This window comes from Erinaceus europaeus, chromosome 5 (assembly GCF_950295315.1).
Source record: "Erinaceus europaeus chromosome 5, mEriEur2.1, whole genome shotgun sequence".
Classification (NCBI taxonomy): domain Eukaryota; kingdom Metazoa; phylum Chordata; class Mammalia; order Eulipotyphla; family Erinaceidae; genus Erinaceus; species Erinaceus europaeus.
This window is the reverse complement of record NC_080166.1, coordinates 40,774,136-40,780,522: the sequence shown is the minus strand read 5'-3', so window position 1 is coordinate 40,780,522 and position 6,387 is coordinate 40,774,136.

Sequence of the window (6,387 nt, the reverse complement as noted above, 5' to 3'; positions counted from 1 at the left end):
AGACCTAAATTTAAAAAGTAACCTATAGTGACCAAGCAGTGGTGCACTACCTTGAGTGCACATGCTACCATGCACAAGGACCTGGGTTTGACCTCGTTCCCCACCTGAAAAGAGTAACCTTATTGACCATAGAAGCAGGTCTCCAGGTATCTTTGTTTCTCCTTCCATATCTCCCTCTCCCTTCAAATTTTCTCTGTTCTATCTAATAAAATAGAAAGAAAAAGAAAAAAAAAGGAAAGAAATGGCCACTGGGAGGGGTAGATTTGTAGCTCTGGCACTGAGCCCCAGCAATAACTGGTGGCAAAAACAAACAACCTATATTGGTGGCTGTGCTGTGGAACTATACACTGAAATTTTACAGTCTCATACTCAATGCTAATCACAAATTTAAAAATGCCAAAAGCAAAAAATAAAAAACAACCCAACTATACTATAAATACAATAAATATATGGTAGTGATTTAGGGAATAAGGTAGTATGATATAATGAAGTTATGTTTGTATATATTCACTATATCTCCAATATAGTTTATGCTGAACAAAGAAGCTGGAATTATATAAAAACATCCTATGTTTGTTGTTTATTATAATATCTGTTAGTGTGAAATAATAGAAAATAGGAATTGTAGGAGTTGGTAGTGCAAGGACCAGCTTAAGGATCTCGGTTCCAGCCCCTGGCTCCCCACCTGCAGAGGAGTTGCTTCACAGGCCGTGAAGCAGGTCTGCAGGTGTCTATCTTTCTCTCCCCCTCTCTGTCTTCCCCTTCTCTCTCCATTTCTCTCTGTCCTCTCCAACAATGATGACATCAATAACAACAATAACTACAACAACAATAAAAAACAACAAGGGCAACAAGAGTGAAAAATAAATAAATAAACATAAATGAAAAAATAAAAAATAAAAAAAAAGAAAATAGGAATTGTGTAGAAAGTAAATCTTAGGAGGCATGGTTTATGGAGTAGCCACTATCTGACATCCACTCTCCCTGAAACAACTACTGAACTCAAAAGATCAAACTGGACACATAATCTACAGCTGAAAGATCTACAGCCTCAGGTGGGTGCCCACATGTGCTGTTGGGAAAAATAGTGGAGTGGGTTGGAAGACAAAGTCAAAGCCAGTGCTCTAGGTGGCAGTGTCTCTGCACTGACCTGCTCCATCTTGGACAGTAACACAGTTATCAGACTCCTCAGAAGAAAAGAAATTGGAGCTCAAAAGCTCTCAATCTTTGACTTAGGATTTTCTTTTTTATTTCTCAGTCTGAGTTTAAGACCGACACAAAAATCAGCCCACAAGATAGCACAAAACACCCCTTACCCACCCACCGCATTGGATTATACAAACAATTGAAACCCAGAGATCACAACAGCATCACCTGCTGTCCAACAATAACCAATACCATACATGTGGAAACAAAGAAGCAAATAGCTAAATATGCCACAACAAATAGAGAGAAGCAAATCAGATGAAATCCAAGGAATTCCAGATACTGAGGGTCTATCAGAGACAGACTATAGGAAGCTTATGAGAACTCTACGAGAACTTAAGCGAGAATTGAAAGACCATTTTACTTTGGAATTAAGACACACAAAAGAGGAACTCTGAGCAGAATTTGATAAGAAGCTACAAAACTTGAAAGAAGAACTTCAAGCAGAGTTCACTAAGCATATAGGAAACATGAAAGAAAAATTTCAAACAGATCTGCAAGAACTGAAAGACACCTCTAGAGCAGTTCAAACTCAAGAATAAGACTTAAAAAATAGATTCACAAATGCAGAAGAATTTCCAATCTAGAAGACACAATTAGCCCACTCTTTCAATTCAAAGATGAGGGCGAGGGAAGGTTTAGAAATAATGAAGCTACTCTCTGAAATTGCAGTTCCCATAAAAAGGTTGAATATATGAGTTATACAGATACCTGAGGAGGTAGATGGGGTCAAAGGTCCAGAGGTAATTTTCAGAGAAAATTCATCTGCATTCCTCAGAACATACTTATTTTTGAGGTAGACTGATCACCCAGGTTTTTAAACCTGAAACAGCCAACACCAAGGCACATTACTGTAAAATTATCAAAACTCAGTGACAAGGAAAAAATTTTGCAGGCTTATAGGGAAAGGAAAGAAGTTACATACAAAGGCATAACTATCAGATGCTCATCAGACTTTTCTTCACAAAGCCTAGAGGCAAGGAGAGTGTGGAATGACATATTTAGGGCACTAAAGGAGGGGGAATTACAGCCACAAATTTTGTATCCTTCAAAATTATCATCAAGTATGAGAGAAGAATAAAGTTTTCTCAAATATTCAAAAACTAAAGGAATTTACCACAATCATCCTCACGTTACAAGAAATACTGAATGGAGTCCTACAGAAAAGGAGGAAGCAAAGGAACATTCGCTGTCAGTGAGGTGAACAATAGTAGGCTAAAAACAATAACACAATAAAATAGGAAAGAACAATAAGCAAATAGGGGAGGGAATCAAAAGACAAAGAAACCCTATCAAATTCTTATTAATCAAGATCAACTTAAAAAAGAATTTTCTAGATACACAATGCTAGTTATTACACACGTGGTAACCACAAAAGAAAACAGGGAACAGAAATTTATAGAAAGCACAAGAAAAATCAGTGAGGAATTTACCACAGAAATTCATCTACACAAAAGGTCAGACAGAAACAAGTGGACAAAGATTCAACAATTTAAAATAAACTCAAAACAAAAGTCAGAATGGACATAAGTAAACCACAAATATCAAAAACCAACCTAATTGTAAATGGCCTAAACTCATCCGTCAAAAGACTCAGAGTAGCTAAATGGATTAAAGAACAAAATTCATCCATTATATGTCTTCAGGAAACACACATCCAAAGAAAAGACAAGCAGAAACTGAATATAAGCGGTTGGAGCAAGATGTTCCAAGCTAATAACTCAAAAGAAAGGACAGGATAGCTATTCTTTTATCTGATAAAATAGATTTTCAGGCAAGGAAAGTAATCAAAGATAGAGAAGGACACTACATAATGGTTAAAGGATCAATCCAACAAAAAGATATAACCATCATAAATATATATGCCCCAAACTTAGGAGAACTCAAATATATAAAACAAACACTTACTGAACTCAAGGGAGACATTGATAGCAACACAATACTAGTAGATTTCAACACACCACTCACAGCAAGAAATAGAACATATGAACAAAAATCAATAGAGAAATAGAAAACTTAAATGAAACCATAGATGAAATGGACCTAATAGATATATACAGAACTTTTCATCCCAAAAGTAATGGATACACATTCTTCTCAAGTACACATGGAATATTTACAAGGATTTACCATATACTGGACCACAGAGACAGACTAAACAAATATGTAAGTATTAAAACTATAAAATGCATCCTCTCAGACCAAGAAGGCATGAAACTTGAAATCAACCAAAAAAGAAAGAAATTTCCCCAACCACCTTGGCATGCTTCACTTCAGACTGTGTCCAGAGACATCAGGCATGGAATGTCAACCCTTCAGTCTCATTACTCAGGTAAGTCCTTTCCTTTCTCATAGGATTCTCTAATTCCATTTTGGGTGGTTTACTTGCTAACAAAGTCCCAAAATCTAGATACAGGCCAAGTCCCATGAGATAGGGCATATGTTCACATGTATCCATAAATTAGGGTAAAATACCTGAAAGTAAAAGTGCACAATAGTCTGCAGTGAGTCAGTATACGCAGCAAGCAAGTAGAGAGACACCATAAAGTTCATGATCTAATTCTTTTTTCAGGCTTCTGTCTTTCCCATTCGAAGTAGGTTTTCTCTAACTATCCTAGAAAAATTTCCATTACTAGAAATAGCTTCTACTTAGACTTATATAACCTTCTCATCTACTTTCTATTATGTTTCTCTCAGTCACTCCAAAGATAACTTATCAAAGTAAGGACTGCAAAAGCTGAATAAGGGCAAGAGACTGGCATACTTTAATAATGACTCTTTTTTAAAAATATATTTATTTATTTGTGTTGCCCTTGTTTTATTGTTATAGTTATTATTGCTATTGTTATTGATGTCATCAGTGTTGGATAGGACAGAGAAAAATGAAGATAGGAGGGAAGACAGAGGGGGGGGAGAGAAAAATAGACACCTGCAGACCTGCTTCACCACCTGTGAAACAACTCCTCTGCAGGTGGGGAGCCAGGGACTCGAACTGGGATCCTTACGCCAGTCCTTGTGCTTTGCACCACCTGCACTTAACCTGTTGCACTACTGCTCTGATCCCATGATGAGTCTTTAGTCACTATCAGGCAACCCCATCAGCTGGGGCCTTGGGGAGTCCTGAGACTTCCAAAAAGACAAGATTGGCCTAGACCTCCAATAGATCCCTCTCTCCATTGTCACTGGTCATCTGCATCAGGAACAACACAATAGACTCCTTTGTGGGCCCCCACAAGACCTTGTTCTCAACCCGGATCAACAATGGTAGAGAATGTTACATCCTCCAAAGGGAGGCTGGACAACCTACTCTATGTTCCACCTGAGGAAGATCGGTCCTAAATTGGGGTAGCTTGGAACATTCCTACTCATGACCACAGACTGTGAGCTCAGATCTATGGGGATGCAGAGGTCACATAGGCTCCTAAGCTGAATATGGGCCCCAGATCAGGTCAAATCGAAAGGGTTTAAAGTCAACAATATTTATACACCTTTCCCATATTTGAGAGCTACTCTCTTCCCTGATCCAGCTTTCTGGTCTTTTTTCCAGCCATGACATTATCTCCCCAGGAAATCCCTTGTATCCACCTGCATATTAGATGTCAGGCTCAGGGAAAAAAAATTCAGACTATATAGTCATGGACCCTTTGGAATATAACTGAAATAGGCCTAACTATCTACAAAACAAGGACCCTCCAGGTCTTCATCTGCCAACCTTTGGGTTCATGATTAATCAACAATTTGTTTGGCTTTATAAGTTAACTTTTTTTCAGTCACCAGGTTCAAGCTGCTAACATGATGCCAATTGGACTCATCTGGGCAGACAACCCTACCAATGTGTCCTGGAGCTCTGATTCCCCAGAGCCCCATCCCACTAGGGAAATGGAGAGACAGTCTGGGAGTATGGATCGACCTGTCAATGCCCATGTTCAGAGAGGAAGCAATTACAGAAACCAGACCTTCCACCTTCTGCAACCCATAAATACCTTATCCAGAGGGGTAAAAATAGGAAAGTTATCAGAGGGTGGGATGGGATATGGAATTCTGGTGGTGGGAATTGTGTGGAGCTGTACCCCTCTCATCCTATGGTTTTTGTCAGTGTTTCCTTTTTAGAAATAAAAATTTAAAAAAAATTATCCAAAGCCTGGAGACTAAACAATATGCTACTGAACAATAAATGGGTCACTGAAGAGATCATAAAGGAAATTAGGAATTACCTTGATACCAATGTAAATGAAGAAATCAGTTACCAGACCCTGTGGGACTCAGCAAAAGCAGTGCTGAGAGGGAAGGTCATAAAATACAGGTCCACATTAATAAACAGGAGAAATCACTTAGTAAATCATCTAACAATCTACTTCAACCAACTAGAAGTGGAGCAACAAAAAGAACTAATAGTCAGGAAATAGTTAAAATCAGGGCAGAAATCAATAAAATAGAAAAAAAGAAGACCATTAGGAAGATTAATGAAACCAAGAGCTGGTTCTCTGAAATGATAAATAAAATAGATAATCCACTAGCTACACTCACCAAGAGAAAAGGAGAGAATGCTATGGTAAAATACTCAAAAATGAAAGAGGTGATATTAGAACTGATGAGGTAGAGATTCAAAAGATCATGCAAGAATATTATGGACATCTGTATGGAACCAAATTTGACAACTTAGAAGAAATGGACACATTCTTAGAGTCATACCAACTGCCAATCTTGACACAATAGGAAGTAGATACACTTAACAGGCCAATGAGTAGTAAAGAAATTGAAACAGTAATCAAAAGCCTACCCAAGAAAAAAAGCCCAAGCCTTGATAGTTATATTAATGAATTTTACAAGACATTCAAAGAAGAACTAACACCCATCCTCCTCAAACTCTTCCAGAAAATAGAAGATGGAAAACTCCCAAACATATTCTATGAAACTAACATCACCCTGATCTCCAAAGCAGGAAAGGACGGCACTAAAAAAGAAAACTATAGATCTATATCCCCGATGAACATTGATACAAAATCCTCAGCAAAATCTTGGCTAATCGAATACAACAACATATTAAGAGAATAATCCATCAAGATCAAGTGGTATTCATCCCTGGGAAACAGAGATGGTTTAACATCTGTAAGTTAATAAACACAATCCACTATATCAGCAAAAAAAAAAAAGATAAAAATCATGATTTTATCAATTAAT